Source organism: Ischnura elegans, chromosome 8 (genome assembly GCF_921293095.1).
Source record: "Ischnura elegans chromosome 8, ioIscEleg1.1, whole genome shotgun sequence".
Lineage (NCBI taxonomy): Eukaryota > Metazoa > Arthropoda > Insecta > Odonata > Coenagrionidae > Ischnura > Ischnura elegans.
In genome coordinates, this window is record NC_060253.1 from 62,866,081 (window position 1) to 62,880,420 (window position 14,340).

Here is a 14,340-nt window from a genome sequence, read left to right on the forward strand (position 1 = left end):
AGGGAAGTATTTGTGGAGGAGGAGGAGAAATGAGGGATTTTCGGTTGGCGGACGAGGGAAGTTCTATGAAAGGAAGACATAGTGCGAGGAGGATGAAAAGAATCAGTGAGTTGGGGCTGAAAGGTGTTGTCGGGTAGGGAATTCTCGGAAAGGCAACTGTATTGCTACCTTCGTTTGCTGATGTTTTAAACCTCATTCTTCATGCCACTAGCTGTAGTACAAGTCCAGTAAGATTTATATAAAGTGTATTGGCTTTTTTCCACGACAATTTAGTTCGTACGACGTGTTTATGGTCACGGGGCCATCCTCTTGTACAAGATGAAACGCGTCGTACGCATAAAATTCCTGCGGAAAAGTGCAAATTCATTTTATTTCAATATGCTGAACTTCCACTATATTACGCCTGAATTAATTGAACTTAGTGCAGTAAGACTATTAATTATGGTAAAATATTGTCAGAAAATTCCACAGGGAAAAAAAATCATTCGCTTTGATAGGGTTACAAACCCGAATCCCCGGTCGACTACTTTAGCCAGTTAAACTACCGAGGCTTAATTCACCTCTTTCGAAATTTATGTAGTATACCGGACAAGATCTGGGTTTGAATCCCGATCAAGGCGAATGATTTGTTTTGCTGTGGAATTTTCGCACAATTTGTGAATTGCGGGTGACTCCGTATACATCTACGTCTACATAATACCCTGCGAGCCACCTCTAGGGTGTTTGGCAGGTGGTGATCAATCACCAGCATGCAGTGTGCAATTGGACTCCCACATGCACACCACACAGTCCAAAAAACGTCACGCATATTAACAAATTATACCACCACATACTGTTAGAAATAATTATAAAATTAAGAAACACGCATTTAGTTTTACATAGATTAGTAGGCTACACTACAAGTCATGCAATCTATTTATGAGTTCTATCGCTGCCGTTATAATCTCTTATTGATCGTGGAAAAAAGACATTCTGAATCTGTCTGTTCTACAGTCTATCTCCCTTATTTTATTTGTGATCTGATCGTCCGTTGTATGTTGGCGTCCGTAAGATATGGTTAACTTCGTTAGAAAAGACACCTTTAGTTATCGTAAGATATGGCTAACTTCGTTAGAAAAGACATTATAGTTATCACCACAGCTAGTCCCGGTATACTTATATTAAAATGGTATAATATATTTAGTGAAAACTGCTTTAACGACCATATCTATTTAGCGGCTACTTTTCCCTAAAACCGAACACATATTCCGTGTAAATTAGATAAATTCCACCTTTTTTCATCGGCCACCTTCTTCAATGGCCACCGGTCATATTTTTTCGGCCAACGACTAATCCTGAAGCCACCAATCCTCTATAGTTACGTCTAAAAATACTTTGGAATTTCTCCCCTTATTGTAACTTATTTGTTCTACAAAACTTTCAATAAGCGTGCTAATTTACGTGAATATATAAGAACCGAGCCATTCCTCACATGCATGCAAACAACAACGCATTACAGCTTTGTTATTTATAAACAATATTAAAATTTGGAATCTCTAGCCAGATGATGATGCCAGTTTTAGGTCTAAAATTGATATTTTTCTCATTTAATTATTACTCATTTCTGAACCCCTCTATTCAGCGGCCACGACCTTATGCACGGCCTAAGTAAATATCACTTTAAGAACGGTTTCGTCAAATTACCAAAACAATTGCTCTGTGTCAGGGAGTTGGGGAAACTAATTTACCTTTCTCTTTATTTCTGAGTATACACGAGGGACTAGTTTTTTTCCTTAATCTCCATCGAGACTACTTTCATTTTCTTATTTTTCATGCTTTGAACACATATCTATCTTTACGTAACCTAATAAAAACTATAACTTGTTGCCGTAGCGCTGGGAAGTATACTCTTGGATAGTATTAGCAATTTTTGATATTTATTCAAGCGTCCTTACTGCGACGCTGAAATAATTTTGAGCTTGTTGTCTCATTTAAGAAGCCTTATAGATTATACGTCACCCAAAACGCCCATAGCCTTCAAGGTTAAACCGCTGGAGGAGGTATGGAGGCCGGTTTTTTTCCAAAAGCGATCCAGTTTCCACCATCGACCTTCTTCCACTCCACCGAACTAATGAACCTTATTAGCTTGTAATAGAAGCAAGGTAAATCACCTATATTGCTCTCACCCTAATCAGGTATTTTGAATTCGTGAACCAAATTTGGTTCATATTCGTAGTAAAATTGGATGTATTGCAACCACGCTGTCGAAGTAGTTATTTTTATGATCTCTCACTCAATGTGACAAAATAATATGAAGTGAATATCACGTTTGGAAACGGTTTTCCCCTAGGTGTTGTCAATAAAATTGCTTTCTGTCATAGAGCTGGGGAAACAAAATTAACTTTCCTTTCATTTTCTGAGTATAACTGAGGGACTAGTATCACCAGTGGCCCAGCGAGAGGGGTTTTGGGGAATTAACCCCCCCCCCCCCCATAACTCAGAGAAATGTTAAAATTTAATCAATTTTACTTAACTGGATAAATATCACTTATTGAATGGTGTAATAATTAATAAAATACCCCTCAGAAAGTCGTAAAACTCACCGCTTTGATCCATTTATCTTAATAATTATCTGGGAGAGGTCACCCACGCCTCCCGTATTCCATTTCCCTAGCCCGCCAGTAATAATAGTTGCTTCTAAAACCCTTCCCAATCTTGAGAAATATTAACCGATATATTTCTTCTTATTCCATTCTCTTGGATTTAGTCAGGCCAAACTTTTTCTGGAACCACTCTCGGGTTCAATTCATTGCTGAAGATTTAGGACACAACCAATAATATAATCCTGGAGATGCGTGGTGGCCTACTAGGGAAAAGAACTCCCGCCCCCCCCCCTTCCCTGAGTGTGTGGATTTTTTCAACCCGAATGTGGCTTATTCTGGGGTGAGCTCTACCCTCACCTAGTCAAATCAACCTTTTGGTCGAATATAACTTATCATTTCAGAATTAACGTTATTGAAGCCTATCCAATGCATGGTAAACAACCAATTTGTAAAACCAGTATATTTTTTTTTGAATTTCGGGTAGAATCCCTGAACGAGAGATCATGGAAATGAGATAGGACTTGCAATCACGAAATTTTCAGGGTAATCTGGCGCCAAATGATGATTCAGGAACTTATTAACTGAGATTTTGTTGAGTTATCACTTTGGAATGTAACTGGGAATCATCACATGTTGTATTGACGTCTGTAGGGTAGGAGGATATTGGCTGACAGTTGCCGACAAGAAATGTAACAAAACTAATACATCACCAATTTGTTCATTTAATCTCCCCCTATCGAGGTACTACAACAACAATGTTCCGCAATATAACTTCAGACTTAACTGAATGAAACCTTTCATTATGGCAGTGGCGTAACAATGGGGGAGATAGATCCCTCCCCCAAAGTCTCAGAGAAACAAGAAAAATATTTAAAAATGTTGTCTAGTTTGGATTTATAATAACTGCATCTGCTTTAAGTGAAGTTTTAAGTGACAAAATGATATAAAATGTATTTCAGGCAAGTCATTTTTCAAAAATTTTCCCGGTCTACCCGTTGCCTGGGGAGGGGGGGTGGTCGCCACCTCAGGCTATCCCATCCACCCCAAAGCATTTTCCTAGTTACGTCACTGAATTATGGTAAATAAGAGAATAAAGCCTTTTTAGGTTCAGCATAATACTAAAAAAAGGCAGGGCCCCGGTTTCATAAAATAATTACATCTTCAGATGCATCTATCATGTACGCATCTGAAATTTCATATCAGGTCAGGTGCTACTGTAATGATATCTAACTATCTTAGAGGAGTGGGGTGAGTTGGGAGTTAAGTTCTTACCTCACCACTTGACTCCAACTCACCACACTCTTTTCCGATTGCGTTAGATGTCCTTACTGTCGCGCCTGATTTGATATTAAAGGAGTTGCATGAATGATAGATGCACCTGAAGATGTAAAAGGTTGAACGATTTGTTGACTTCTAGGTGAATCTTGCAGTTGAACTCTTCTCGGGAAATCAGCCGGGTCAGGATGGACATTGCTGCCAACGTTTCGATAGGCTTCTCTGAAATCTTCATCTGGGTGAATCAACAGGGGAATTTCGCCCTGATGACGATGTCAGAGAGGCCTATCGAAGCGTTGGCAGCAATGACACGGCTGATTTCCCGAGAAGAGTTCATCATGTAACTATTCGGAAGATCCCCTGAGGATGATCAGCATGTCGCGGATCGAAACGTCGGGAGACATGGACGATATCAACCGGTGGAAAACCCGAGAAACATTTCTGCAACTGATACGCCGGGAAAACCTAAGATCATACATCATGTAACTATGTTATGACACACGGGTCGTGCCTTTTTTAATATTCTTGTGAACTGAGCAAAGTTTATTTCTGTTTTTTTGCATTCTGTTCCGCTATATTTTTCACTCTATCTTCATCTCGAATGCTATTCAAAGGATGGGATAAACAAGATGTGGAGTAAATATTTCGGTTACTATCGCAAAACCATCTAGTAGGAAAGCAACGCTTCGAGAGAGAAGAGGTGAGAGGATGATGTGAAAAATAAGAAAAGGGGGACTCTAAAATATGTTTATATGTGCGTTGATGGTACCTAATTCAATATTCGAGAGATAGTAATGATGAGATAGTAATTGAATAATTCATTCGTGTCAGGGAGACTCTGGTGTATACATTCAAAGTACCAATGCGTGTGAATCATTGAAAAAGAAGAAAACCAGGAAAAATCGCCTATTGATATCGCCCATAAATCCCGGACGAGATGTCTACCCGGAGTGGAAAAAGGAGCTGATATCCTAAGATATAAAAAAAACGCTTACCGTAAAAAAATTGACTATAGCAGAGCGTGGTTTCGATCCACGGACCTCTGGGTTATGGGCCCAGCACGCTTCCACTGCGCCACTCTGCTGTTATTAAAATGAGACATTTTTGAAGTAAATAATATTTTTGTTATTGTAAACGGCATGTCTTCGAATATTGAAGTAGGTACCATCAACACACATGTCAACATATTTTAGATATGTACATAGATATCAAATCTACCACCGGTTCCAGAGACTGATACGTAATTCTAATTTCTGATTAATTTTTGTGCTTGCTTCTAGTCTATGAATATCAAATTCCGAAAAAAAACCAGAGTCACAAAACGAACTAAAATTTCTCAAAGCATGACCACGATTCTTTTGTTAAATTCTATTAAAAGTGCTTTGAACTGCGGGGCCAGAAAAAGCACGATAAAAAATCGCGAGTGATCAGCAGACTATAATATGGGACACACTTTAATTACGAGTTTATTTTGGTCCCGAGTAAGGCATAATTAAATTTAGGCAAAAGAACCTCTCACACTAATGATTCGTTAGTGCTATAACTCTTAGACCCGGTTTTATGGTTTCCAGTTAATATTTTTTCGAACGGAAAATCATGAACAAATGAATGAATACTTCGGTTTAAGGTCACCAATTTAACTAAACGCTTATCTAAACAGCTATGCTTTACTTTAATTTCTAAATAATTTCAGGATGAGAGTACAACTGCTCCATGCTCCGATTAACATTAACCAGAGATCATAAAACCGGCCCTATGGGCTAAATATTATACGTAACAGTGTCAGATGTTCTTATCTCCCTGAGGTATGGCTGGTGCCCAACAACTATCTGTAAAAGTAACGTACAAAAGTTCTCGTGTATGTATTATAAGCCTAACGATAGAGAAGAAGGGGGCGTTAGAGAAATGATTTAAAGCGAGAGATAGAGAGGCGATTTATTTGTTACAGAAGTACTGGAGACGATGAGTAGAAGTAAAATATTATACGTGAGCACTCCTGTATCTATCTATCTTCTTTCATCATTATTTTTATATGAAAGATGATTTCTGCTTGTCTGTCCGCAATGCGTTTCCATACGGTTGCACGGATTGCGACATAGGTTAGCACATAAGTGCATCTCATACTCCCGAACCCCATAGTGGTACTTTTGGTTGCATCTAACGCGTGCGTTCTTTGTTAGAAATATTTTCAGATAGACATCAAATAGATTTTATGATGTCTGCATATTAAACAAAATATTTACGCGCATAATTTTATATATTTATATGAAAGTATCCATATATATAAGTAAAAACTATACACGAACAATGGAAAAATAACGATTTCTTTACCTGAAGATGTCACCTCTGCGACGAAACCGGTCGTCGTAATAAATTGTGTGAAAAAGTACCTTAACTTTTTATTGTGTACAATGCATGATTTATTTGAAAATTTATATGCGAAGTTTCAACTACCTGGCTCAAAAAAAATCGTTTTTGAGGTTTTGGCCAGCTTTTTTCGATTCTAGCCCACTGTGCGACGGGAGTATTTATTTGTTCCAGAAGTACAGGAGATGGCTAGTAGTGACGATGGTCGATTTCGGGAGAGTGGAAGACTTCTCCGGTGGTTCTGGAGGAGGTGGAGAAGGGCAGGTGGCTCTGGGCACGCGCCACCTCGTATCGGGGGAGGAGGTCGGAAGGAAGCCGGTGGTGGGCGCTCACAGCAGGCCAGCGGCTTTGAAGGAAGAGAGATAGATGGGGGAGGAGTGAATGCTACAGAAGGCACCCGGAGAGGGAGAGCACAGACGATGATTAAGGGATGAGGTCAACTTGGGAGGAAGAAAAAAAATGAGCCCGAGTTTTTGCGCTGGAGAGAGAGGCAGTTAGGGTGATCGGGAGTTTTTTTTATACGTATATATTCAGCCGGCAGACTGGGAGGAACTGGAGGTCAAAACACGGTGGAACAGAAGGGTTTCGTGACTGTTGAGGTGAACTCTTGGCTTAAAAAGGCTGAGCTGGATGTGTGGAGACGGAACAGAATTCAAGGAGAGATGTTTCAACGTTTTTATGGAGCAGATGTTCTTCAAGTGTAGGAGAGAGTGGGTGAGGATGGTTTGGCCTCTCTTGTGTCGGTCTTTTTCTTTTCCTTACCTCATATACCTTCCGACCTGGGCCCACGTCCGTCTACGTCTTATCGCCCGCAGCAATCATTTTAAAAGCGCGCAGTCTTTTGCCTAGGCTCCCCTTGTGCGGGTTTCATTGCCACGCGCGCTATGAGATTCGGGTCAGATTTGTGCGAGCTCGCCATTCTGCGCCCTGCGGGCTCATTCAATCACGGGATGAAGTAATCGTAAACCTGATTCTTTAATAGGTCTGCTTTTAGGGCTGCTTGCCACCGAATTCAGTGTCTATCTATCCTGTATCTATTTAGTATCTATCCTGTAGGATTTTTTTAAATAATAATAATAATGTTTATTACTCCACAAAATAAAAGTACAGAATAGAATTAATTACCGAAAACGGAGTAACTTTAGGTAGCCATTAAGGACAACCTGTTTTTTGGCTACCATCATTTGCATAGGGTCATGCTGACATATAAACATTTGAATTGAAGTAAGCACAACATTTGAATTGAAGCAAGCACAACATTTGAATTGAAGCAAGCACAACATTTGAATTGAAACAAGTACGTACATATATATTACATGGTATTACATCATAGAAAAAAAGCCCCTTTTGAGCCCCTTCTTATGAACTTATGTGCTGTAACTATCAAACTGGTACGGATGTAAAATGCGTAGAATAATGTGCATTCCGTTTCATACACACTTCCATGTTGGCAAATATCCTGATAAAATTAAGTGAGCAATTCCTCTAAAAATATGTTGATGACGTTCAACATTGCAAGCGTATGTCATATAATCGCATCCATTCTCAATTCAATTGATAACATTAAAAAAACAAGCATAGTGGTGTGCCACAGTGATCATAAAATTGCGTGAGTAGTTTCCAGACCCTCTTTTTCTCTTAAGTAAGAAAATGTATCAGACGTGCAATCATCTCAACCACAAAACGTTTCACAAAAAACCAACCTCAATGGCTCCTTACCAACCCAGATTTATTTTTGTAAGGCACTGATAGAAAAATCTGTTTCGGGAATCACATAATTAAAAGTTACATTTAATTAATTATGTTTCTTGATTGAAGCTTTCGCGGCTCATGGTGATTAAAAACCCCACCCCTCCCATCTGAAATAAAAAGGAAGCAAAAACCAAATCCCAGCATCATTGCCTTGAAGAATTGACCACCAGTCGGTCGCGAAACGTCGGGGTAATCTCCACTACGACACGCGGCATACACCCGTATGTCACTCTTTTTTAATATTAATTATGTTATTTTTTGTGTTCATTGGTTATTTAGTGCATTAAACCATAGAGTAAGTATATATGATTAAACCATGGGCCAGTTTGGTTCCTTAACTAAGGTGGAGCTGACCTGAGACGCCACAGGAAAGTGAATTTCACCTATATTTAGGTTGGGGTGCCGCGCAAGGTTTGTGGGCCACCACCCACTGCAATTTTTTCGCTTGCCGGCGTCCACAGCACAGGCTCCAATAGAGATTGGTACAGGTTACCCTCGGTCAGTAGCTAAACGCTATGCCCACTAATCTAATATTTTGGACAATTTTAGAAAGCGATTCCGGCAGGATTAGTTTTATTCAATATAAACTATTGTTTGGAATAATTCTCAATATGGTGGTGCACTATAAAATTACTAATTACTTGTAAATCAAGTATTGGTACAAGATTAGACTGCATCGTCGAGTCCAATGTCGTATTAACTTTTATCTTTACATTTTCTTTGAGTCAGTTGTATCCGTGATAACTCCACAACATTCCAGACGACAAAATATCTATTTTGAAATACCAAAAACCGTAAAAAGTAGCCATAGCAGAGCGTGGTTTCGATCCACGGACCTCTGGGTTATGGGCCCAGCACGCTTCCACTGCGCCACTCTGCTGTTGTGTTCATGTTGATTATTTTATCTTAACCACAAACCACATTTCGATTTTTATACACTCTTGTGTAATGCAAAAGTGAACGTAAAGGTAACGTATGGTCACGTTTTCCATGAATATTCAAAGGAATATAGGACACCCATGCCACAACTTATCGTCTTTTGCAGCGAAAGGATTTCACTAAAAAGGGCATATGCACTGAAAAGGGCTATTAAAGAATGAACGTGACGATCTGCGTAATGTTTACGTGGGAATTTTAATAATCCCGGAAGCTACTTTTATCATTGATGAATTATTTACTCATGGATGATTTTTTTCATTCGTATTTTCTTGTAAGACTGTAGAAAAAGTGAACCTGATAGAAACAGCGAATTATAATGCTCGTTATAAATGATGTGAGATCTTTTAGAGGTCCAACTGTGCCACATTTAATTACGCACTTAATAAGCAGTAATTGGCTTTCACTGCGCCACTCTCTTTCGTTTGAAACGAGAGATACTTTTTTATTCTGAGGGATTCCGATGAGAGAGAAAAGGTTATGCTGTTTATCCTTTTTTATGAACCATCCCTGAATCCTGACTCACAGACATACATAATACTGATGTCAACCATATGTTTCGAAGTACCGACTACTTCGAAACACATGGTTGTAAACACTTATTGTCAGTGCTGGCACTTAATGGTCAAGGCACCTCAATGACCGTTCTACATATACTATTACGAGTGATGAAAACCTTTTTAAGAGTGAATTAATTCTTTTTAGGTATTTTTATAATGTTTACATTGAATTATCATGATTATCCCAGACCTTACGACACTTGAAGAATCCGGTGCTTTCCCGTCGAATCTAGCTGATTTCCCGAGAAGAGTTGAACTTACTACGCTTTAGTGTGACCTTAATCAGAATCACATTTTGGCTCGGTGATCAAGGAACCAACTCCCAAGTTAGGACTCGCTTCTGCGTGATTGTTTCACTGACATATGTGAGTTTCATAGTATTATCATACTTTTTTGAGCATGCTCCATTTATTTTAATTTACAACGCACCTTTTCGTTTGTACTTTGAAAAGGTGTTCGTTTTTCTAGCCTACTTAAACGATATGAAGTTAAAATTCTCTCAATCTCGTAATGGACTAGCTACATACATTATATTTGTTTAACTTTCAGTCACCATATAATTTCATTGTTAAAAGCCAATGTACACGTTTTTCGAGCATAATTAAACGATATGATACGCTTGTGCTCTCGATTTCATGATAGAATAACTTATACCCGGATGAACAAAGAAATGTACCTATGGATTGCCATAGCGAGGCTATTGACTTCATATACATTCTCCTTGACGTATTTCGCTCTAAGTTTAATCTATATGGGCACAAAAGAGTGCTTGTACAGGATCATAACACGCTCGGACGTCTCCTTATGCTCTCCTGGAACCGAATATCCGGAAAAATAACATTCAAGAGACAAACGAGGAGGCAAAGTCGACATACGAGAGAGAATAAGCTCTCTCATCCGTAGGTGGCCCTAGGCGGATAGAATAGTTGAACGATGCCTTGTGACCATTCACCCTGAGCTACCTGACGCGGAAATAGAATAATGGGAGCGGTTTTCAAGAACAGGAAGTGTAGTAAACCGAAAGAGGAAGGGTGGAAGTCAAGGGTTAAGGGAAAAAGAGTGAAATGGATTGAATACGACGGGTGTCCAGACCTAGATACATTTTCGTCCCCCCATTGTTGGGGACACTAATACCCCATCCATGTTCTCTCAAGCTGCCTCTTTCGTCCTGTATAATCCTTTTCCAGAACAGCGACAGCTACCCTCTCGCCCAAGCCATTCTTCTCTTACCATTTATGAATGCGAGAGTGTCTAATGTACTTCCTTTTGCCATTTTCCAGAGTGCTATCTATCCTTTTAAATCCGTGTGTCCACGTCGGGGAATAGGATCCGTTGACAAATGACGGTTGATTGTCATCCAGCTCCGCCTCAGCAGGGAATCGGATCTTTCCCGTTGATGCATCTCTAGTTATTTGTGACGGCTTGTCTAATCGTTTCCTTTCGTCAACTTGGATATAGGGTGCTAACGTTCGCACTGCTTATCCTACTATTTAATCTCCTGCATCATTCTTTGACCGCATTATTCAAAACAAACAGTTTATCCTCACTTTGCCAAATATATTTTTAGATACTACTTTTACAATTAGCAGCCTTAAATTTGAGAAGACAAAGTAAACCTATGTATTATGCATAATATTTAATGCACTTTTATGTGACATATTTTATTTGATACGTTTCCTTATAGCTTGAGGGGGCTATTTCACCATGTTCACTCAGCTAACGTTTACTGCCTTCATTTGGAGTACTAATTCACCAACAAGTAAGGGATTTGTGTCATATGGACTGCATGGTTATCAATTTTGATCATTACTCTCATTTTATAACTCATCTAATCTCTGTAGCTTTAATTTGATTTGTGAATTTTGTGTATTTCATGATGGTAATAACCGAGGGAAGTTGATTGTACGAACTTATAGCCACAGCGCAGCCGATCAACCAACGAACTGTTGAATGTATTCGATAGTCCAGACGCTTAATGTAATAAAACTACCGAGCTAATGAAAGTAAAACTCAAGTGTCGATAGCCCAGTGAATTCGAACCCAGGCCCCCAGTTTGAAAAGCCGGCGCGCTGGTACTGAGCTTGCAAGCTGCGGCCTTCGGCATGCAAATCATTACAGATCATGAGTTATTTATATTCATTATCCCGAAAACAGTACTATTTGGCCTTTCCATCGGAGTGTTACCACAAATATCAATGATAGACTACATACATATCCTGGTTATTGGTAACCTACCCAGACGGGACTCAAACCCACGTCCTTCAGTTTGGGAGGCAGAGCATCCGACAACAGGGCAAACTCGCGGCCAATCGGAGCTCTTTCTAGTTATATTCTGTAGTTTAAAAACGGTACGTTTCGACCTAAGCGTCAGTAGAAATGTTGGCCCCTACGGGCATCAGCTATCCACGGTTAAATTTTCGGGACACAATTTTTCTCCACGCTGTTTAATAACCGATGTGCATAGAAAAATTTTGCTGATATGGAAAATGACTCGAGGTTGTCTTTCTGAAATTATTCACTGGGAAGACAATATATGGGAAAAGTTTTATGCGGATTTCTCCTGAGGTGTGCCTAGTATAAATCGCTGAATAACCAAGTGAGTCTATTCTATGTAATTTGTCCCTCTTGTTTACTGGTAGGCATTGAAAATTTATCGACCGTGTGTATTCTCCAAAAAAACATCTACGGATCCTCAGTGAAACAAATGGGAATTATTCGTGCCTGCTAGTATTCGTTGGAACAAGTCAATTACCATTTCTGACTTTTCAGTGCTGCACCTTGACGTGTGGACTTCTATATGCCTAGATCTTGTGCCGAAAAAATCCTTTCTTTAGACATGCCGTATCCTAGCATCAAAGGTTTGCGTGGATTGTATCGAGCAATATTAGGTAGACAATTTGGCATCAAAGTCGCGGGTATACGGATTGTTTACCTGCGTTATCGCTCATTATATGTATCCGATGGCGAATTAATTGACTGCCGAGTTCTCTCTGGAAATATAATTTACTAATGTAAGGCTATCGGATAAGATGAAATTGGTATCTAAGCAACCTTTCAACAGAAAGCCCTGGTTCACGAGCACCTTTGGTAGAGACAGACAGGGATGGTAGCTCCAAAGAGATTTTCACTTTTATGATATTTTATTGTTTTTTTTTCATATTTTTAATGAGTTAAAAGGAAGCCATTACAGGTTTTTATGATTCTTATTTCACCGGTGTAGCCAAAAAAATCGTTTTTGCATCGCATTGAAAACAAATGACGCTCAATTGAAATGGGAGAATGGACAGAGTTCATGGCGATGTTTATTCTTTACCGCTAGAAAATATGAACTCAGTTATTCAATAAATAGCCTGAATCGTGCATTATTGAAAATCCTGACAGTTCAATACTGTACATGTTACAATTTATTTTTCAATTAACCTCCCACTCAGTTTTATCGTTCTTCGCTGTCATCGACATTTGGTTGGGAGCGGTAAAATTGTCTAACCTCATGCATTATGTCAGACATCGTTTTGCAGAACTTTCAATAAGAATTTGTAAATTTATATTTATTATGCTCTTGAAAATCATTATCCATAGTACGATATTGGTTACCGTCGTCAATAAAAAACTCAAGTTTTGTGATGCCGGTGTTACCTACCCCTATGTTGTTTAGTGGCAAAAAGCAACACCAAACTTAAGTGATACCAACACAATTAAAAACAGACGATTACCTCCCGACCGTGGACGCTTTTCTGAGTTTGCGAATTTGGGCCAAATACTGGCATTTTTGTAGGTTCAGTGATTGACCGACTACAGAGTTTAACTAATGGCTCACCCAAAGGGCACACTTTCACGGAAAATGCTCATTTCCGTCGAGTCATTAGTGTTGCCTGGAGCAATGAATGACTCGTAGGGAGATTCATTTGAATATCCAGCAGCTTTCCTAATTTCTTCCCGAATGTGGTCAATTTCATGTGGAGAGTTCCTGAGCAATACCGGTGATCGAATACATTTGCCTTTCACCTACTTTGAAGTACTGCGTCGTTAGCGATGATAAAGGAATTCCAAGTTGACGGGTTTCGGCTCACAGTGCCATCATATGGTACAAGTCTCTGATGGCTCTTTGATCCGAAAAGTGTCGTGCGCATTAAATTATTGTTCAATAGTGCAACTACCTTTCATTTGAATATGTCGAACTTCCGCTACATAACGCCTGAGTCGGTTGAGCATAAGTTTTACCTAAATGAGAATTTTGTGGAGGCCCGCCTTTGGTTGTCATTGCGAAGTCCTTTTGATCATCCCCGACCCTGGATGGCTTTATAATAATTCATTGATGTCTGACTAAATGGACGGCGACTCGGGAAGCGAAAAGAAAAGAATGAACCCTTGATGTGGAATGAAATTGGAATTGAGGGTTGAATGGCGTTCCTTTTCTCATGCGATCACCGCCGTTCCCATTTGACTGTTAGATGCCCCCGGTTCAATGGTTAGATGGGCGTATCCTTCCGCATCCTCCGGAACTTAAATGGAGGGAACGGGATTCCGATGGATGGTCGCTTGTTTGGGATCGTGGACTTCCGAGAATTGCTCGATTCTCATTGTGCGGAGGACAGGAAGTTGGGATATTTATTTTTTTCATGTCCCCCACATAATAATCTCTCTTTTTCACTGATATGTGAAGATAGCCCCAACAATGCTACCCCACCTCGAATATTGTCGCAGGCAAAGCAAGGATTCGAAAAATATAGGCCATAAAATATTTTGAATAAAATAGATCATTGTAGATAAGCTCATAGCGTCCTGATTTCAGCGTGATTTTATATCGCTTGTTGGAACCGATTTGAGGAGGTACTTAAAGAATATAATCCAGGATTTTCGACCCTGGC

The 14,340-nt window shown here is 39.5% G+C and overlaps 1 protein-coding gene and 2 non-coding genes across 3 annotated transcripts in view; 1 reads left to right on the forward strand and 2 right to left on the reverse strand.

The window, feature by feature from the left end:
• The window catches only part of LOC124163940, a 250,137-nt gene that overhangs the window by 189,219 nt on the left and 46,578 nt on the right, over nucleotides 1-14,340 (forward strand). The gene's annotated exons all lie outside the window — the stretch shown is intronic.
• On the reverse strand, nucleotides 4,870-4,941 carry Trnam-cau. Its single transcript has one exon. It is a non-coding gene; the product is annotated as a tRNA-Met (tRNA).
• Trnam-cau lies at nucleotides 8,785-8,856 on the reverse strand. The gene has a single exon. It is a non-coding gene; the product is annotated as a tRNA-Met (tRNA).